The 20,829-nt window shown below is 50.4% G+C and overlaps 1 non-coding gene and 1 pseudogene across 1 annotated transcript; one reads left to right on the forward strand and one right to left on the reverse strand.

Moving 5' to 3' along the window:
* LOC117199913 (essential MCU regulator, mitochondrial-like) overlaps positions 1–20,829 on the reverse strand; it is a 120,311-nt pseudogene that overhangs the window by 60,199 nt on the left and 39,283 nt on the right.
* Positions 572–644, forward strand: TRNAE-CUC (transfer RNA glutamic acid (anticodon CUC)). The gene has a single exon. It is a non-coding gene; the product is annotated as a tRNA-Glu (tRNA).

Below are 20,829 nucleotides of genomic sequence, written 5' to 3' on the forward strand. Positions count from 1 at the left end.
ACAAATGAACCTATTTACAAGACAGAAATTGAGTCAGATGTAGAAATCAAACTTATGCTTATGAAGGGGGAAAAGGGGGAGGGATATATTGGGATTGACATATACACACTACTATATATAAAATAGATAACTAATAAGAACCTACTGGGGACTTCTCTGGTGGCGCAGTGGTTAAGACTCCACACCCCCAACACAGGTGGCCCGGGTTCGATCCCTGGTTGGGGAACTAGATGCCACATGCATGCCGCAACTAAGAATTCGCATGCCACAACTAAGGAGCCCACCTGCTGCAACTAAGACACCCACACAACCAAATAAATAAATAACTAAATATTTAATAAATAAATAAATAATTAAAAAGTGCTTTCTAAAAAAAAAGAACCTACTGTACAGCACAGGGAATGCTATTCAATACTCTGTAATGACCTATATGGGAACAGAATCTAAAAAAGAGTGGATATGTGTATATGTATAACTGACTCACTTTGCTGTACAGCAGAAACTAACACAATGTTGTAAATCAACTATACTCCGATAAAAAAATTAATAAAAAAATAATAAAATAGGGACTTCCCTGGTGGTCCAGTGGTTAAGACTTTGCACTCTCAATGCAGGGAGCCCAGGTTTGATCCCTGGTCAGGGAACTAGATCCTGCATGTCGCAACTAAGAGTCCGCATGCCGCAACTAAAGATCCCGCCTGCCACAATGAAGACCCGGCGCAGCCAAATAAGTAAATATTTAAAAAGAAAAATAGTCTACCTGTGACTATTTATTTTTTAAAAAGTAAACAAATACAATAAAACCAACAAAAAGAATGTCTTGGCCAAAGTTAAGGATGTTGTAGCAGACTGCTAGTTACCTCCCAGTATCCTCCCAGTATCTCCTTCTTTTTTTTTTTTTTTTAAGAGAGCCCTGATTTTCAGGTGGACACAAGGGCACCCAGGTCAAAGACTCATTTCCTTGTCTCCTTTGCAGCTAGGAGAGTCATGTGACTGAACTGTCAAGAGATATGAGCAGAGGAGTTATAAAAATGAGTTAGGACTTCCCTGGTGGTGCAGCAGTTAAGAATCCACCTGCCAATGCAGGGGACACGGGTTCGATCCCTGGTCTGGGAAGATCCCACATGCTGCAGAGCAGCTAAGCCCATGCGCCACAACTACTGAGCCTGTGCTCTAGAGCCTGCAAGCCTCAACTACTGAGCCCACGCGCTGCAACTACTGAAGCCCGCATGCCTGGAGCCCGTGCTCCATGACAAGAGAAGCCACCACAATGAGAAGCCCATGCACTGCAACGAAGAGTAGCCCCCACTCGCCGCAACTAGAGAAAGCCCATGTGCAGCAACAAAGACCCAACGCAGCCAAAAATTAAAAAATATAAATTAATTAATTAAAAACAGAAAGCTTATTTAAAAAAAAAAAAAGAATGACTTAGAGGTAGAATCTAGGGCTTAAATTGTAAGGCTGATGAGTTTTGCCTGCATCTTCGAGTCTTGGTGGGAAGGGGGTTACTGGGCAGAGTCAGCTGGTGGGGTTTGGCGGCAGAGAAATAAGGAGCCTCAAGGTGATAGCTTCAGAAACAGGCAACCTCCGACCCCAGGCCCCAGGAAGCCCTATCTGTGTCCCAGCACTTGAGATTTGGCCCTGGAGGGCCTGGAAGCTGAGACAGATGGGAGCCCACGTGGGGCAGCTGGACCCTTGTCCTGGCTTTCCCCAATCCTTCCTATTCGGTCTATCTGTAGGCAGCCTACAGGAATCTCTCACCAGTTGCCTTAAAGGTGACATCGTTCAGACAGGCTCAATGCCCAGTGTCTTTCCTTCCATAGCCCTTTGATCAGCCTTTCATTTAATAACCGAAATCATAGGGCTGTGGAGCCAGCCAGTTCTATCAAGGATTGGAGCCCTCCTGAAACCTACAAGAATATCTAGCATTTGGTGGGGAGACAGTATTCATCAGAAATCGTGGTATGTCTTCCCAGTGCTGTGCTCCATGCAGCGCTAGTTCCAAAAAAAGGTATGGGGGAAGGTGGTTTTTCTCTGCCCAAATATATTTGGGAGATACTCCATGTTCTATCCTAATTTAGGAAATTCACACTCCATATTAACATATTAAAGCCTCTGAAAATTCCTGCAGTAAAGAAAACTCTTATACTTGAGGATTTTCCCAAATTGTTTAACCAGGAACGGTTTTTTTTTTCACAGAACACCTATTAACTTTTTTAGAACACACACAATTGGAAATGCTATCCTAGATGTTGGAAAAATATCTGACTTTGCTCCCTAATTATGTAAACTTTGCATCTGTTGGGATAACCACTGAGGTTTGCCATTATTACTACTTATGGAATGACTACTTACTGATCTTGGAGTGAATTCCTTTTGACTGAAAAAAATGAATAGTTTATTGCATTGCAGGGCCAAGGAGAGTCTTTCCTGGAACATTCTACCACCTTCTTTCCTGATTTCATCAGTGTGTTTTGGACACTATTATTTGCATCTGAACCATTTATCCTGTTTTAGCTGTAAGTGATTCAAAGTTCAGACAACTAGTTCACGCATGATTTATTCACCAGACACTTATTAAGCCTCTACTACATGCCAGGACTCTGCTGGGCACTTTACACACAGTATTTCAAGTTCTAACAACATTGAAGGGAACTGTTATTATACCCATTTCACAGGTGTGAAACTGAGGCTACTTAAGACTGAGTTACTTTCCCAAGACCCCACAGGGATCAGAGCAGGAGCTGCATGGCTTGCCTGGTCTGGGAGCCTACACCCTCCCTCCTTGTCCTATGTCCCAGGGCTCTCAATTATCACCTGACCTGCATTTTTGACACTGCATGGGTTTCAACTTGGTGTCCCTAATTGGAATCAAATATTTCTGACTCTGGAAATAGATACTATTAAGCAGCAACTCATGCATAGAATAAATGAGTGTATGTCATGAAGGACGTGTTGGGAAGGAGATGGGAGAGCAGGAAGCAGACTCCAGCCTCACAGAGGCTGCGTGACAGCTCTACCTGAACTAAAGCAGGGCTTGGGCAGGTGAAGAACTGAGCAGGGCACCTGGTGCCTGGAGAGGGTGTGCCTGGGGAAAGGCCAGTTGCCCCTCTGACCCGGTCTACTGGAGGCCCACCAGGGCCAGATCTGATTGTTCAAGAGAAGGCAGAATCTCTACATTTTGTGAAATCTGTAAGATTTCATCATTGGCAACTATAGTTGGTTGAATAGTCTCCTCCAAAAGTTCATGTCTACCTGGAAACTCAGAATGTGACCTTATCTAGAAGTAGGGTCTTCACAGAGGTAATTGAGGATGGAGATGAGATCGTGCTGAATTAGGGCGGCCCCCAAATCCAGTGAGAGTGTCCTTGTAAGACACATACTTTTAGCGCTAACTAATCTCATTTAATACACAGTCACCTCAAAGACCACCTGCGAATCCCCGTCCTCCAAGAAGGCTCCCCAGACTCCCGGGGTGACACCCGTCTCTTCCCACACATTCTCGTGGCATTTTGTTTCTGCCTCTGCTCTGGCACTCGGACCATCTGCTGGTTCTCGAGTGACATCTATGCTTGACTCTCTCCCTGCGGGCTGAGGCATCCCTGGAGGACTCGCCGTCATCTGGCTTTGGGTCCCCTTGAGTGCCTGAGCCAGGGCAGCAGATACTGAATTCCCACGTGTTGAACTGAATGTGTGTTGGGTACTTCACTCCATCAACCTGAATCCAATACAGTAGGCTAATGAATGCACCTTCTGCCAGTTACCAGATCTCTGCGAATTGCGTCGCATGGGTGGAGGTTACAACAGTGAAGTTGCCCATGGCCAGGGCCACAGTTCACAGAACCCCACCCTTTCAGCCCCGAATTGAGCATCACACACCACAGGAAACAACTGGGGGCAGTTAGCTCCCAGCCCAGGAAAGGAGGTCTAACAACCCTCTTTCGGTGGGCAAACGCCCAGAAGCTTTCCCCCTATGGGGTGGCTGGGCTGAGCGCTGTTTGGTCATTTCCAAGTGGTTGACTTGTTTGCACTTGACTTTGCTTGGTGCCTCAGGCAAATCAGAGCCACAATCACACTAACAGGATTAGTCATGCACCCGCATCCCATGCACACACTTCTCCTTCCCCTATTAAAAGAAGCACAGGCCTGACTGAGGCTGGCAGAGGAGCTCAGAGAGTGACCGCCTCACCCCCTTGGACCCTTCAGACACAGGAAGACAGATTTCATATAGGACACCCAGTTAAATTTGCATTTCAGATAAACAACAATTTCAGCATAAGTATACCCCGTGCAATATTTGTGACATGCCTAAAAAACGATTCAAATTTAACTGGGCATCATCCTGCATTCCGATTTGATAAACATGGTGAAGCTACTCAAGCAGGATCTTAAAATGCTGAAGCCCAGGATCCCTGAACTGCTTCCAGGGAGGGTCCTCATAAACGACAGGAGGAAGATCAGAAAAACCATGCTATGGAATCATCTCGGCTATTCGGGGTTCACAAGTGAATATCCAAATATATGGCATAAAAAAAGCCTAATCAGGCACTTGATGCAATTTATACAAAATATTTTTCAGGGGTCTATTAGCTTAGATAAAGCCCATTAGCACACTTAAATTAATTCTCTACTTGACATAATAACACATCCGCTCTCCCTTACTTGTTCTTTCCAGGGGAAACATTTGACCACTTCCGTCAGTTACCTGCTTGAATGCCCGGGTATACCAACTGTGTGACAGTTATTGATTTTTGATGAATGACATAGCTCTCTCTTCTGGGCTATTATCGCTCTGTTTCAAACCTTACTTAATTGTTCGATGATTTCTGATGTTTTGTTTTTTTTTTCCTTTCCAGAGAAATAAATGCAAAGTGTTTATTCTCCAAAGGCCATAAACAAAGCTTGCGGGTCTGGTTTCTATGACAACCCCACTTGATACAGCAAACCTAGATTATCTCTAATGACAGACATGAAGTTTAAATTGCACATTCTGAACAAACAGTGCTCTGCTGACCTTTTATTGAAAAATGGAATACAGGGTGATTAGCATAATGTGTTTCATAAAAAGGAAAAACGTGTATTCGTGGGCATTATGCACCGGTGATTAGCCACACTGCTAATCTTTAACAAACTGCTTGCCGGAGTGGAGCGTTTGGGAAATTAAGATTTGCCATCTATCATTTTCAAATTCAGTAAAGTCTGCGAAGGTAATTGCACTAAACAGTTTTCAAATAACACATGCTGCTGTTTCTCTTACTTATTCAATTGAGTCCTTTAGCAGGGGAGTAAGAAGCGAGAGGGAAATTTTACCCATCGAACCAAAAAAATAATAATTGTCGGCTCCAATAGCTATTCTGAAACACTCTCTGCCTCTTAAGCCCCTAATGTAATTCCTGGAGGAGGCCTTGGGTCTTGTTTCCTGGCAGCAACCTCCTGGAAACTGCTCGTTAGTGGTACGGTGGGAGCCTGGGTTGGTTAACCAGAGATGGGGTCCGGGGCTGGCCTGCCCACTGGATACCTGGGACCGAGTTCTCTGCCATCATCAACTGCAAAATGAAGGGCTGGAGCGTTTGGGCTCTGGAGGAAGCCACCTGATTCAAATCCTGGCTTTGCCTCTTACCTCCTTAGGACCTTGGGCAAATCACCTGGCCTCTCCAAGACTTGGTTCCCTTTGCTACAAAATGGGAATTATATTCAGTGGGAATTGGGTTCTAGTCATAGGACCCACTTCATAGGATCATTACAAGGATGAAAGAAAGCAACACGCAATAGCTTGCAGACCAGCCCTCAGTGAACTTCATTGCTCGGAGCTCAGGTCCTACTTGTTTCTGTGGGAGTGTGTTCATAACAGGACTTCTACAAATAGCACTTTGAGCTTTAATGGAACACTGTGGAATATGGGAACAGCATTCACTTATTCCTTCACCCACATCTGCTGAGCGTTGGCTATGCAGGGATACGACGCTGATTATGACGGGGTCAAACAGAATCTGACACTGATGCTCTCAGCTGTGTGACTTTGTGCATGTTATTCAGCCACTAAGAAGAAGTCATATTTATGTCACTCCATCCTCGTAACAACTCTAGGGGAAGGAGAGCCTTCTCATCATTCCCATTTCGCACATGTGAAAACTGAGGCTCAGAGCGATGACGAGGTGGCTGGGTAGGGTGCACTGGAGCTTATCATAGCCCTTTGAGTCGTCACAATGCCTGCCCCCCCGGTGCTCTCACCTGACCCCCAGCCTTAGGAGGTAGGTATTACAGTGACCCAGTGTCCTCGGCCACCCCTGCAGGTGGCACCATCTGGGAACCTCCATGACCACTGAGCCTGCATCTCACCAGCTCGAGGCCACCACCCTCAGGGTCTCGGCCTCTTTGAACCTTGTTCCCGGGTGTTCCTGGGGCTCCTGTGAGCTCAGGCACACTCTCTACTCACCTTCCCCTACTCTGGCCTCTTCACTGCTGTCCACAAGCCCCTCAGGGGACACGTCCCACCCTGCCCTTGCACTGGTGTTCAGACACCATTTCCCAGAGCACAAAACCCTCTAGGTGCTGGCCAGCCATGTTTCCTCCGCCCTGGCAGGATCCAGGCTCAAACAGCTCAGGGGCCCTCCTGGTTAGGGTCCCACAGTCCCCAGGGCCCCAAGCAGCCCTACTTGAGCCTCACACCTTGCAAAGTTTCCCCAAAGCAGCCACTTCTGTTTCCTGCTTCTAGGGACTCAGAGCCAGTCCTTGGAGGTGAGGGTGGGATGGCAGACAGGGTCCTCCGTCCCCAGGGCCCCTCTCAGCCTCAGGCACACAGTGCCCAAATCGTGTTTCTCCTTCTTGGGCCAAATAGAAAATATCCCTCATGCATATATATTTTTTTAATTTCCTGCCTGCCGAATAACCTCAAATCCAAACAGCCCCTGAGCTGCAAGACGAGATGGCTGCACTATCATTATCCCCATTTCTCAGAGGAGACGCTAGGCTCGGGAGGCCAGGTCGCTTGCCTGAGGTCACCCCACGCTAATAAAGGGTGCAGCCGAGGCCTGCCGCTCACGGGGCTGACACCAAATCCAAACCCAGTGTCTTCCCAGCCTGCCCCTCAATGCCAGTAGGAGCCAAAGTGCCCGAATTCCATACATGCACAGGAATTGTACAAACTTCCGATTTTTCTGGGTCACCAACCACACTTACTTTTACAGGCTCAGCTTCCTTTTATTTATTTGTTTGTTTGTTTGTTTGTTTATTTTTGGCTGTGTTGGTTCTTTGTTGCTGCTCGCGGGCTTTCTCTAGTTGTGGTGAGCAGGGGGCTACTCTTCGTTGCAGTGCGCGGGCTTCTCTTGTTGCGGAGCACGGGCTCTAGGCGCGTGGGCTTCAGTAGTTGTGGCGCATGGGCTCTAGAGCGCAGGCTCAGTAGTTGTGGTGCACGGGCTTAGTTGCTCCACGGCATGTGGGATCTTCCAGGACTAGGGCTCAAACCCATGTCCCCCGCATTGGCCACTTAACCACTGTGCCACCAGGGAAGTCCTCAGCTTTCTTTTAAAGCACAGGGTCTTAGTTGCTCCGACAACTGATTATCTTTCAGAACATAACTGCCAACAGGACCCAAATGAGTAAATCTGCAAAATGTTTCACTTCCAGAGAGCAACCACAGGTCAGCAGAGACCCTGGCAAACGGGCTGTCACCAACGTCTCGGGCCAGGGCTGGTGTCCTCCCCGGCTCTGTGAGCCCTCCGCTCAGGTCACCTGGAGCACGCCCCACCTCCTTCTTTTCAGTAGAGACATCCATCTCCTCCCAGCAGGTGAGAGGCGCCGCTGGCCTCCTAGGTAATTCAGTTACTCCCGCTTCTGCGAGCAAACTCTCCTTACTTCCCTGGACTAGACCATCTTTGTCGTGGAGAAAACTCCGGGTTTCTCCAGGAAGCTGGGGCAGCACCACATCTGGCTTTGGCCCGAGTTTCCCAATTAGAATCCAGATATGCACAACTAGAGCCCCAAACCGGCTGCATGTGAAACACAACGGTTCTGTGACCCAGCAGACAGGACGGCCTTGAGATTCAGAACCCTCAAGGAGAAGCCACCGCCAGCCTTCCTGGAGAGTGACAGAGAACACGGCACCAGCGTCCACCCCAGCAGGTGTACACGGAGGCCTGGCTGGGGAGGAGGGAGAACCCGGGGAGGAAGAGAGGGCATCTGCTCCCCATTCCCAGGACAAAACTCATCCAAAGCCCTGCATCCCAAATAGAGTGTGGAAAGGGGGAAATACTAACTTTACGGTAGAGAGACCTGGCGGGCAGCCCCTAAACCCAGTGACCACCTGCTTAACAGCAGCAGTGAGAAGTCACGTTGGTATCCTGAGCCCTTGGATACGATGCATTGAGAAGACTTCACCTCTGCGGTCTTCATCCCCAGATCCGTAAGCTCAGTGTCCTCGGGAGAAAACGTCAGTTATACCCATGCTGACGAACATTCTACGAACCATCTGACAGCCTCCCTACAAAAATGTCCAGGTAATGAAAGGCAGGGAAACACGGCAAAAACTGTCACAGACTGGAGGAGACGCACGATGACTATAAATGAGATAAGGACACACGATGACTAAAAGCAATGTAGGATCCTAGACTGGATCCTAGAACAGAAAACGGACATCAGTAGGGAAAACTGGGGAAATCTGAATAAAGTCTGTACTTGCGTTAATAGTGGCGCAGCAATGATAATTTCTTAGTTTTGGTAAACGCACCGCACCGCAGGTATGTAAGGTGTTAACATGAAACTGGATGAGGGCACACAGGAAAGTTGTATTATCTTTGCAAATCTTGGGTTAATCTAAAACCATTTCAAAATAAAAAGTTTTAAAATAAACCCCCCTCCAAAAACATTGAACCTATTTTTTTTCAGTCCTTGCCTTCTCATAACAGTGCTTCAGGGCAGGCATCTGACAGCCTGGGCTCCACAATAAAGTCACTGAAATTGTCTCCTTTCCCTCCGCCCAATGGCTCTTTGCCTTCCTCTCCCGGTTGTTCTGTTCTCCTTTGTCCCGCGCCAACCCAACCTGCCCATCCTCATCTGTGGATTTCACTTTCCTGTCCCTTCTTCCACAGGGAACAGAGCCCATCTTTGTAGGGAGAGACAAGGCCTCCAATCTTATGAGACTGAGCCCATTCCCCAGGGTGGGTGGCCCAGGACCAGACCTGGCCAGTCAGCTCACACCCTCTACCTGGCTGCAAGGATTGGTTCAGACTTTGGTCCTTCACCCGGGCTTTACTGAGTGAGAGTCAGGGCTGGGATGTTTCCTAAAATTACTAGAAGAGAGGCAGACTCTTTCCAATGGGGTTGCTAAGCTAGTGGAATATAAACCTGAGGCTGGGGTAGGGGCACCACATGGAAAGCTGCCCCCCTTCCAGAATGAAAGCAACCACAAGGGAAGCAGGTGAGCAATGGAGAGAGAACTGCTGACTCGGTTGGAGCCCCTGGGCCCAGCCATGCTGCAGGCTACTGCCGTCATCAGAATTTTTCAGTCTCGTAAGTCAATATTTCCCCCTTTGGGGTTAAACTAGTTAGAGCTGAGTTTCTGTTGCTCACAACCTCCAATGCTGAGCCTTCCCAGGTGGCAAACTCTGCAAGTCTCTCCTCCCTTCTCCAGAGGTTCACACTCCCCTCCCCCAAACCCTGGGACCAACAGTGCCTGAAGCAGGAGGGATGGGATGGTTCCAACCAGCCCTCTGGGGCGCTGACCTAACATAGGAGTTTAGGTTTCCCCAGAAGCAGCTCCTGAGATAAGGATGCAAGTGCCAGGAGTTGATCAAGGGGGTCCCAGGAAGCACAGGTAGGGGAGCGGGAGAAGGAGAGAGGGAAGGATATGTCCACAAGAAGGTCATCGCCATGAGCAACTGGGGTTCAGTCCTTCTGGGGACCTCTAGGAGAGGGTGCAGACCACTGCTCAGAGTTGCCCACCTAAGGGCCAAGCAAGCTGCGGGTTTATACACCAAAGGTCACTCATCCCGCAGTGCGGGCTGCTCCTGAAGACATTAGTTAATCAATTAGCGTTTCCAGACTACCCCATGCACAGGGTGAGCACACGTCCAGGCAGAGTAGCAGGTGCTTCCAGGAAGAACCCATTGGCGTGCTTGGGAAGGTGAGTGCCCAGGAGGTGGGCGGGCACAGCATCCAGGGGACCGGGCTCCTGCTCAGCTGTCCATCCCCTGGGGAATCCCCCCTCCCCAAGTCCCAGGCCTTGTGCTCTGCCTTCTCATCAACACCCCCGACCTCCACACCCTTGGGACCACACCCTGTGAATAAGGGCACTCTCTGTCCATACAGGTATCCCTGTCCCAGCAGCGCTGGCCCCACCCCAGCCGAAAGCTCTGGTTCCTCCAGGGGTGCCCCTGGAACAGGAGTCAACCTGCCTCTCTGACCCCGTAACTTCTTCTCCTCTGTCGAACCTTCTGTCCCCAACTCCCTTCCCTTCTTGCACAGGCCCCTCCCTCACCAGAGCACCTCATCCCAACATTCCTGCAGCTCCCAAAACCCCACCTCCCAGACACTTTCCCAGCCTTATCCTCCCTGGAGAAAAACAAGTGAATGGAATTCAACTGGAAAGAACAGTTTATTTAACAAATGATGCTAGCCCAAGTGGATATCTTTCTGGAGGAAAATAGTGTCAGATCCCTACCTCAAACTATAAGTTCTATTGGCAAAAATAAGTTCTAGTTGGAATAAATGTTATCTGCAAAAAGAAAAACAAGAAAAATCATATAATTTAGAGACAAGAAAATACAAAGTAGGTATTGGGGAATCTATTTTAATGGAGCTAGGAAATTCAAAGTGCATAAAGGAAAAAAAAGACATACCTTAGCCAAGAAATATTAAATTCTTAGATGGCAAAAGATATAGTAAATTAAGCAAACAGACAACTATTTACGGAAAATATTTACATTTTACAGAGAAAGTGTCAGTATCTGTCCTATATAAAGAGTTCTCACAAATTTACAATAGGAAGACAATAGAAAAGTGGGCAAAGGATATGGACATAAATTTGACATAAATTCACTAAAGGTCAAACCTAAATGGCCAATAAATATATGGAGACCAAAAAGAAAAAATTAAGCAAGTGGAAAAAGCACCTGGGAGACACGGGGACTTGATCTGAAGCCAGCTACTCATTTCCACCAGAAGCTGCACAGCACAGAGCATAAGAACCAGGGCAGTGCAGAAACACAGACCCGGCTTCAAACTCCAGTTCACCACTGGCCAGCTGTGTCAACTCAACCTGCTCACCTAATAAAACAGGGATAACAACAGAGCCCAGCTCTCAGGACTGTGAAAAAGTGCGATGAGATGCTGTTTGTAATACACTCTGCACGCACAGTGACCGACAGGCAGCAACCCCTCCATCCACACTAACTGCACATAACATCATTGCCTGGTCTCGGAAGGTGGAGAAAGCACCTTTCCAAATGGTTGCAGTGAACTCCCATTGCAGATGTGTCATTGCAGATGTGATTAGTTAAGATGAGGTCACATGGAGCTAGGATGGGATTCTAATCCAATACAACTCGCAGTTTTATAAGAAGAGAAGAGACACAGAGACAGCACACAGAGGTAAGGTGGTCATGTGAAGACAAAGGCAGAGATTGGCGTGATGCTGTCACAAGAAGCTACCAGAGACAAGGAGGGATCCTCCCCTACGGGCGTCAAAGGGAGCACGGCCCTGCCGACACCTTGATTGCAGGCTTCCGGCCTTCAGAACTCTGAGACAAAAATTGTCTGTTGTTTTAAATCACCCTGTTTATGGTACCTTGTTACAGCAGCCCTAGGAAACTAATACAGATTTTATTTGGCTTTTCATTTTAAGTTTCGAAAGAAAAGTCAATTCAATCTCAATGATGTGAACAGTGTGCCAGTCCCTTTTAGGGGAAAGGGTTCCTGGAACTACAGGAAGTTGATGGGGGTAACGTGAAAATATGCTATGAAAAGGGTTCCCTGGTCAAGTAGTCAGGGAAACACTGGCCTACACAAAGTTCCAAGGACTTCTTGATTGTGGGACTGCACGAGGCCCTTTGCGTGTGAACGTGCTTTGTGAACGCCCAGGAGGGACACAGGAGTGGTCTTGCCCTCGGTTTTCTTGTTTTTGTTTTTTTTTTGGAAAAGGGATGGCTTTAATGCGCTGAGCAGAATTTTACATAAAATCGGAAATCTATGATTCGTCCCCGCTCCAATTAGTAAAAAAAAAAAAAAAAAATCCAAGATTCATCGCAAGGCATGTGCAATTCGGCCCCAATTCAGAGACGGCACAGATCTGCGGTCCAGCCTCGGGCGCCGCGCCACAGAACCGTCTTCTTGAAGCCACTGGTGGGACTCTTGTACAGAGTGGAGTTTGGAAAGGACTGCAAGAGAAAATACGGGCTGAAGGAGAAAAGGACCCTCCCCCAGGAGGCACAGCCCCGCTAGGTGACACATTTCCTCCCTGGGGGACAGTCTAGGGGGGCTTCAGGGCTCAAGGTCTGTAGGCTGTGGCATCTACAGGCCTGTAGCCACGAGCACTACCTCCAGTCTCATTTCTTATCCCAATTCCTGCATCTCCTGCCTCAGCCCCTCCTCATCCCCCCACATTCACACACACATTTTATTTTCTGTCCTCCATGGCAACGGGTCTCTTGTTTTTATCTGGACAGTTTTCTTGCTGGCCATCCCACCCCCACCCGTCAGCCGGCATTTAACCTCACCTAATAGCTTTAGTTTGATGGGGGAATGATGTGACTCCTTAAAAAAGAAAAAAAAGATTTCCAAATGCTGAGTCATTCACCCGGGAGAGTAGCACCTAAGGGAGAAGTAGGTCAGCCCCGGGCAGAGCCTTCCTGCCCCACCCGGACAGAATAAGGCCAGCTTGAGGGTGGCCAGGGCTGTTCTGAGTCCTTCCCGTGGGTTCACTCGTTTACCCTGTGAGTCTCTCCATCTTCCATATAAGAAACTGAGGCACAGGGAGGCAAGGAGGGATGGAAACCCAGCAACCAGGCTGCAGTGCTGACCAGACACTACAGCAAGAGACTCGAGTTAACATTCATTCATTCATCAAACATCTAGTGAGCAGGCCCCACCCTGAAGACGATTGCATTGGTGGAGGAGATGGACAAGTAGAGCCCCACTTATACCAGTGGGTGGTCAACATCTGCTGGGAGGAAGCCCAGGGTGCCATGGGACCACACAGAGAGGCATCCAGCCTGGATGTGGGGAGCAGTCTGGGAGAGCTTCCTGGAGGAAGGTGTCACTGAGCCAGGTCCTGAGAATAAGTGGGAGTTGGCCAAGTAGAAGGGCGTTCCAGCCCAAGGAAGCACATGTGTAGGGGGTTAGAGACCAGAAGACAGCAAGGGCCTTTGGGGGAACTTAGGCAGGAGGAGGGCCAGCAAGAGGCTAAAGCCAGCTAGAGCCAAGCAAACTCTCTGGCCCACAGCCACACGTCAAGTTGGAAAGTCTAGATTTGAGTCCTGACTCTGTTTCTAGCTGTGTGACCCTGGGCAAGTTAAACAACCTCTCTGAGCCTCAGCTTCCACATCTGGAATGTGCAGAAAGGAACAGTACCTTCCACAGAGGGCTGTTGTGAGAGAGAAAGGAGCTACCAAGTATCAAGCAGTTGACCTGGACAGAGGAAGCGCCTGCTCAGTGCTGTCATCACCATCAGCTGGCAGGAGTCAGCCCAGCAGCTGACAAAGCACAAAGCTACTCAGCCCTGCACACAGGTCCACCAAAGCGCAAAGGCGGGCTTGAGGCTCCCACAGAGGAGAAGAAGAATGTCTTCAAGCCAGCGAGACCCCAGGAAAACCCACCTTCCTGCCACTGACGGCAAACATCCAGGTTGCCTCCTCCTTCCCAAGATGAGGCTTTGCCAAGAAATTCCAGAGATTCCAAGAAAGTTCACTTTGAGTTTCTCCCAGTCCTAAATAGGAACACACACACACACAGCACGGGGGGGGAGGGGGGGGACCCAGAGCTTGTTTATCCTCTCCCCAGGATGGAAAAGCACCACGACGCCTGCCTCTTACCCGGCCAAGTGTGGGCGGGGCAAGATGGTGGGAGGTGGCCATGGAATCCACCCCACCCACCATGCGGGTGTCACCATGCACTGGGAGCAGGCAGAGGGCAGAGGAGGCTGACATGCGGTCATCTCTCCCCGAGCCCTGAGAATGTGAAAGGGATGCAGGTGACTCAGATCTGGAGCGGGGGCTACCTGCACCTGCATCGCTTCCCACGAAGATGCATGGAAATCTTCCTAGAGAGCGTCTCAGGTGGACATTCAGCCACCCCAGGCTAGTGCCCCAGTCCTTTAACACAGGCTCCCGGAACTGATTCTCTGCCACTCTGGGTGAGCAATGCCATCTGACGCAGAGCTACAGCTCCTTGACCCGTGACCTCGGTGTCCCCTCTGCCTTGCAGACTCAGTCACCAGTGGCTTTCAGGGAAGCGCCGGCCACCGCGGGGAGACAGCATGCATTGTTCTGAGTTACAGAATGCTCTGGTCCTCCCGCTTCTGAGCACCCGTCCTTTAAAATGACCCTGATCACAAGAAATCATACGGAAGAAACTTTGCGCTTTGCCAAAGAAGAAAAGGTTTAATCTCAGTTGACGAAATAAAACAGCTTGCTGACTCATGAATGCCGCCAGCTACATTTAGTAGCAGCGCGTTTTGGCGTCATGCCCCGCCTGTCGGAAGGGAAGGGAGGGGACGCTGAGCTGAAAGGTGAGACGTGTCCTGTGAAGGACTTGAGGACTAGGTCCCCAGGCCCCTCACTCTGGCCTCTGACGCCCCAACCGGGCTCGTTCCTGTCGCTGGCATTTGTCCCATTCAGTAACGAAACGTCTCACTGCCCTCCGGCCTCGTTTGCCTACCAGACCCTGCCTCTCCTCAACCTTGAGGGGCCCTAGGACGAGTCACATCTGTCCCCTCCTGTCTGCCTCAGAGCCCCCTCACCCAGGCCCTGCCCGCACACCTGGCCTAGCCCAGTAGCTCTTCTCTAATCAATCGCTGAGATTAACTCCTATGTGAGTGACGCTTGCCACCCCAACTCACACCCCACCCTGGAACTCAAGGGGCCCAACACCGTCACTGCCACTCCCCTGTCTCACAATGTGCCCGCGACAGGGCCAAGCCCTTTAGATAAATCCCCTAATTTATCCTCAACGCCACTTAATGAAGCAGATACTACTATTATTCCCATTTTCCAGATGACGAAATAGAGGCTCAGAGGGGCTGAGTCACAAGTACAAGGCCACACGCCTAGTAAAGGTCCAAGCACCACCACACGGGATGCCCCATGGCCTCCGAAACCCCCTGTTCTCTCCAGCACTTTCTCTGAGCCAGCTGAGCAGCACCTGCCCTAGATTTCTCCTTTTCTGATGGTCTGGAAGGGTCTCCTCCTTCCTTTTTGCCTTGTCCCATCACAGCCCCTTTAGGGCCCACCACCCTTGGCTGGGCATATGTTATGGACTGAATTATGAGCCCCCACCCCATCCAAATTCACATGTCAAAGCCCTAACCCTCAATGTGACTGTGTTTGGACACAGGGTCTTTCAGGAGATAATTAAAGTTAAATGAGATCACGTGGGTGGGGCCCTAATCTAATAGGACTAGTGTCCTTATAAGAAGAGGAAGAGACACCACTGCTCTCTCTACCCACTTTCCTCTCCATCCCTCCCCAACTCTCCTCTCCTCCCCTTCTCTCTCCTTCCCTCCCTCCCTCTCTCTGCAAACCTACAGAGGGAAGTCCACATAAGGACACAGCAAGAAGGTGGCTGCCTGCAAGCCAGGAAGAGAGGCCTCACCAGAAGGTGAGGATGGGCAAGTTTTCCTGGGGTCTCACAGACTGTCCGCACCTCAATCTCAGACTTCTGGCTTCCAGAAAAACTGAGAAAATAAACCTCTGATGTTGAAGTCCCCCAGTCTGTGGTGTTCTGTTGTGGCAGCCGGAGCTGACTAACACAGCATACAAACCAGGGAACCCGAGGACATCTTGCTCCTTCACTTATTGCCGCCCACTCCACCCGGGCAGCGCAGGATGGAATGCAAATCAATGAGGAATAAACGAGAGTATTTGTGGACAGTGCAGCCCTGCAAATCTGAAGACTGGAAGCTTCTTGGAAGAGGTGGCCCTTTAAAGAAAAAAGGCAGACAAAAGGAAATATGCCAAGCACGCACTTTTAGGCGAAGCTGTCCCTTTGTTCCACGCAGTGTCTGGGTTCTGGACTCAGAAACACCTGTGTCTGATTCCCTAGCCTCCTTGTGCCTCAGTTTCCTCATCTGTAAAATGGGGACACCACTGTTGACCACACTGACTTGTGATGTGAAGGTTATTAGGAATAATATATGTGAAAATAAAAAGGTATTAAATTATACGTATACGCAGTTATCACTCTCCACACCCTATTCCCCCAAAGAATTCTCTCTTCACCAGCTTGGTTCATGGGCTTTTTGTGATGCTGAAACAGCACACTATATTGAGAAGGGCACCACAGCAGAAAGGGAATCTGCATGTATTTAAGTGGGAGGGCGGAGGGGAAAGCAGCAGTGTGCAGGTTCTCAGGGAGGAGGCTCTGGTGTGGAGAATGGAGTGTGAGGCCGAGTTCTGGGGACAGAACCACATGAAAGGCCCTGGAGAGAAGTGTGGAGAAGAGTGTTTCTAAAGTAATCCACTCTCCGTGTGGAGAAGCTTCTTTCCTGCCTTTGATATTCCTCAAGAGACGAGTCAGCAAGTGAACCACCTCTAATCACCTCCGAGGGGCCACACCATATTCTCTGAAAGCAGCTCCCCACGGAGACTGGGCCACACGGGGCCCAGGAACAACCAGGCCGCATAGGAGGCACCCCCAGCTTGTTGTCTGACGGAGTGAGCGCTAAATAAGTGATCTTTCTTTGGGCCATTATTATTAATTAAAATAATCTACTCAGACTCTTTGATCTCAGGAAGGAAATCCTCAAACATAAGACTCCAAGCGCTGGGCCTCTAATCTCCTTCCCCACACAGAGACCCAGCTCAGCCTGCGCCTGACCCCTTGCCATGAGCTTCCAGGTTCCTATTAAGAAAGGTGCCTCCTGGCCAGGCCAGAGCCCCCCGTGAACGAACCGCCCTGGGCAGCGGGGGAAGGTTCCAGAATGCTGATGGATGGCTGGACCCCACTCTCGTCTGTCAGGAGTCCAGGTGCAGCCTCAAGCCACACGATTCATCCTAGGAGACAGAAGTGACTTAGAGACATCACTGCCCTGCAACTGCTCCAAACAACCTGGAGCGCCAGGACCAGCTGGTGACGCTGCACAGAAATGCCGCCTCTCTCCTCCACGGTGCTGCCTTGAGATTTCAGAAGAAGAACGTGGAACCACCAGGAATGCAGTGGGAGACGCTGTGGAGGGGACCTGTGCATCTGGGACTTTCTCTGTGTGTGTCTGTCCTGGGGTCTGTGAAGGCACGTCAGTACTCTGAGACCACCTCATTTATGTGAGTCTTTGAGATTTACTGGGTTTTGTTCTGGGGACTTTTATTGCTGCAACTTTTCCCTCCGAAAAATATCCTAGCAGTTCCTGGGGCAGCGAGCAGACAAGGGAACTCCTGCTCCCCACCCCAGGCATGAAGGGCGAGAGCATGCCTCCACACAGGCGGCCCCAGATACGCAAGGAGCCGCACCCAGTTCTCCGAGGTCAGGAACGGGTGACCCCCGTGGATAACAGGGCCTCGGCTTCACCAAACCATTAGCGCCCATCCCCAGGCAGGTTATTTCTGTTGGTGCTTCTCTCTTGCCTCCCCTGAGCGCTAGGTCTGCATGCAGCTCTGAGATCACTGAGTTCTCACGGCCGACTCCAGGAGGGAGGTTCTATTACTATCCCCACTTTACAGGTAGAGAAACTGAGGCCCAAGGAAGTAAAGCAATTCGCCCAAGGCCACAGAACTGTAAGAGCCCACCCTCTTAACCTCCACCCGAGACCACAGGAGACAGGAACACACCACCCTGGACACTAAGTACTGTGGCCTGCTGCCAGCGTGTGGTGACAACACGTGGGGACACTGCGCAGCGCGCTGCCTGGGCCTCAGGAATCACATGCCGAATGGGATCCCCAGCCCCGGCTGCTCCAAGCCCCCGCAGTCAGCTTTCCCCTGGCTGCCCTCAGCTGCGCAGTCCCCGGGGACAGGGGGCTGTGTGGAAGGATCTGCTCTGCGGCTCCTCTGCGGGTCCCCCATAACCCCTCAACATCCACCCAGCTGAGTCTCTCAGGCTGGCTCCAGTCCCCAGGAAGACCCAGAAAACCAAAAGCTCACACAGAAGCAGTGAGCGCCCCAGTACCTCTCCCAGGGACAGCTATAACGTGGAAGACCCATAACCCGCACGCGGCGTGCGCTCCAGGGTACAAAAAGCTAAGCAGTAACTTGCCCATCCTACTCAGCAGCTTACAAAGATTCCGCACGCCCCAGCTCACATAATCCTCAATAATCCTGTGCAGTGAGGGAGGCATGTCAGATGATCCCTGTGTTAACGATGAAACAACAGAGGCTCTGAGGGTGCTTTGCCTGAGGCCCTGAGCTATAGTGGAGAGCTGACTCTGTGCCATCTGCTCTGCCCACAGATCGCCAGCTTTTCCCGTCACTCCTCACTGCCTTCCTCAATGTTCCCAAGGGTCTGAGCACTTGCCTTGAAAGGCTAATCCACAAACCAGGACCCCGGACAGGGAAGCCATGTGTAGCCACGCAGGTTATACACACTGCACAACCCCAGGGGCCGCCATTCACATGGACTGTAATTTCTGGAGTTGTGCCCTGAGCCCAGACCTCACCCAGGCCTGGCCCAGCATCTCCCCCGGTTCCACGGAGCCTGATGCTACCCTTCCCCTGTCTTCAGGGCTCCTTCAGTTGGGCATGGCCACAGCAGCCTAGACAGACGGGCTCACTCAAGAGCCTGTCCCAATCTGTTCTTAGCTAAGCCAGGTCCGGGTGGAGGCCAGGAGACACCCCACGGGGGCTGCTCCTCAAGACTGAGGAGTTCCAGAGCTTTCTAACGTTGGGTTGGTGGGAAATTCACAGCCACAGCTGCACATCGCCTGCCCACCCACTGGCTCTACCTTCCAATGGACCCCACAGGGCCATTACTCAGCGTCCGCCACATAAACATCCGTGCTGAATAAATCCATCCTGAGTCCCCAGGAAGAGGACTTGAGTAGCGCATAGCACTGTCAGCAGCCACTGAAATCCCAACACCAGACTGGAACAAGGCTCACGCCAGTGATTTATCCCCACTCGGTTCATTCTCCAGCGCTGCTGATCCACCAAGAGGCTTGCAACCAGGGAGCTTGTTAGCAAGAGAGGTTGGGGGTGGGCGGGAGAACGAGCCTTGCAGGCCCACCATCTGGAAGAAGAGAAGTTCCGCTGGGAGCCACAGAACTGTCATATTCCTTGGCAGCCCCCACAATGCCTGACCATCACTACTGAGGGCTAACTATGTGTCGGGTGCTTTCGGAAACTCCTTCCATGCGTCACATCCTTCAGACCTCATGACAACGCAGGAGGTGGGTACTGTTATTGCGCCCATTTTAAAGATGGGAAATTGGAGGGAGTTCCCTGGCGTTCCAGTGGTTAGGACTATGCGCTCTCACTGCCAAGGGCCTGGGTTCAATCCCTGGTCGGGGAACTAAGATCCCACAAGCCGCACAGCACGGCCAAAAAAAAAGATAGGAAATTGGAGCCAGAGGAAGGCAGGCTTGATAATCTTGCCCAAGATCACTGGCAAGCTGACTGCAGAGACCCAGCTCCCGAGCCCGGTGCTTTTGCTGCTCCCATCGCAGGTGTGCACCTGTCCCTCTGGTGCCCCCTCTGTGCCATCACCTGCTACTAGGTGCCAGGGATAAAGGTGAGCAGAATCCATCCCAGGCCTGCCCCTTGTAGAGACTGGTGGGGGAGACAGGCATGAATCAGTCACACAGATGATGTGAGATGGTCCTGTGCTGTGTCCAAGGGCGGATGCAGGGCTAGCAACGTGTGTTAAATGGGGAGCCCTCCTGGTCCGGGAGTTTCCGGGAAGGCTGCTCTGAGGAACTGATGAGAGTTGAGGGATATTAACGGGCGGGAGGACAGGAAGAGGAAGTTCAGACCACATGGCAGGAGGGCATCAGGAGTTCTAAAAAACTGGAAAAAGCCCAGTGTGCAAAACAAAAAGAACACTAACTGGAAGATTCCCTTTATGTAAAATTCTAGAAAATGCAAACTAATCTATAGTGACAGTTGTTGCCTGGGCTGGGAGGTGAGGCCAGGCAGAGATATCGCCAAGGGCGACTGATCTGTTCATTATCCTAATAGTGGTAACAGTTGCACAGGAATATACATATGTCAAAACTTGTCAAATTGCACACTTTACATACAGCCTATTGTATGTCCATTATACCCCAATAAAGCTGTTAAGAAATGAATACATGGAAGGCCGGTGTGGCTGGAGCTCACGGAGGGGAGGGAGGGGGCAGGAGAGGAGGCTGGAGGCCCAGGAGGGGTCAGCTCAGCCAGGCTTCATAACACCTCTGAGGACTGGTCTGTGGGCAGTGTCATAGATTCCTGGGGCCGCCAAAACAAAGAACTGCACACCGGGTGGCTTAAGCAACAGAATGTATTAACTCATAGCTCTGAGGGCTAGAAGTCCGAGACCAAGGTGTCAGGAGGTTTGGTTCCTTCTAGACAAATGTGAGACAGAATCTGCTCCAGGCCTCTCTCCTGACTGCTGGTGGCTTGCTGGCCATCTTTGGCGTTCCTTGGCATGTATTTGGGTTTTTTTTTGCGGTACGCGGGCCTCTCACTGTTGTGACCTTTCCCGTTGTGGAGCACA

Source organism: Orcinus orca, chromosome 14 (assembly GCF_937001465.1).
Source record: "Orcinus orca chromosome 14, mOrcOrc1.1, whole genome shotgun sequence".
NCBI classification, from domain to species: domain Eukaryota; kingdom Metazoa; phylum Chordata; class Mammalia; order Artiodactyla; family Delphinidae; genus Orcinus; species Orcinus orca.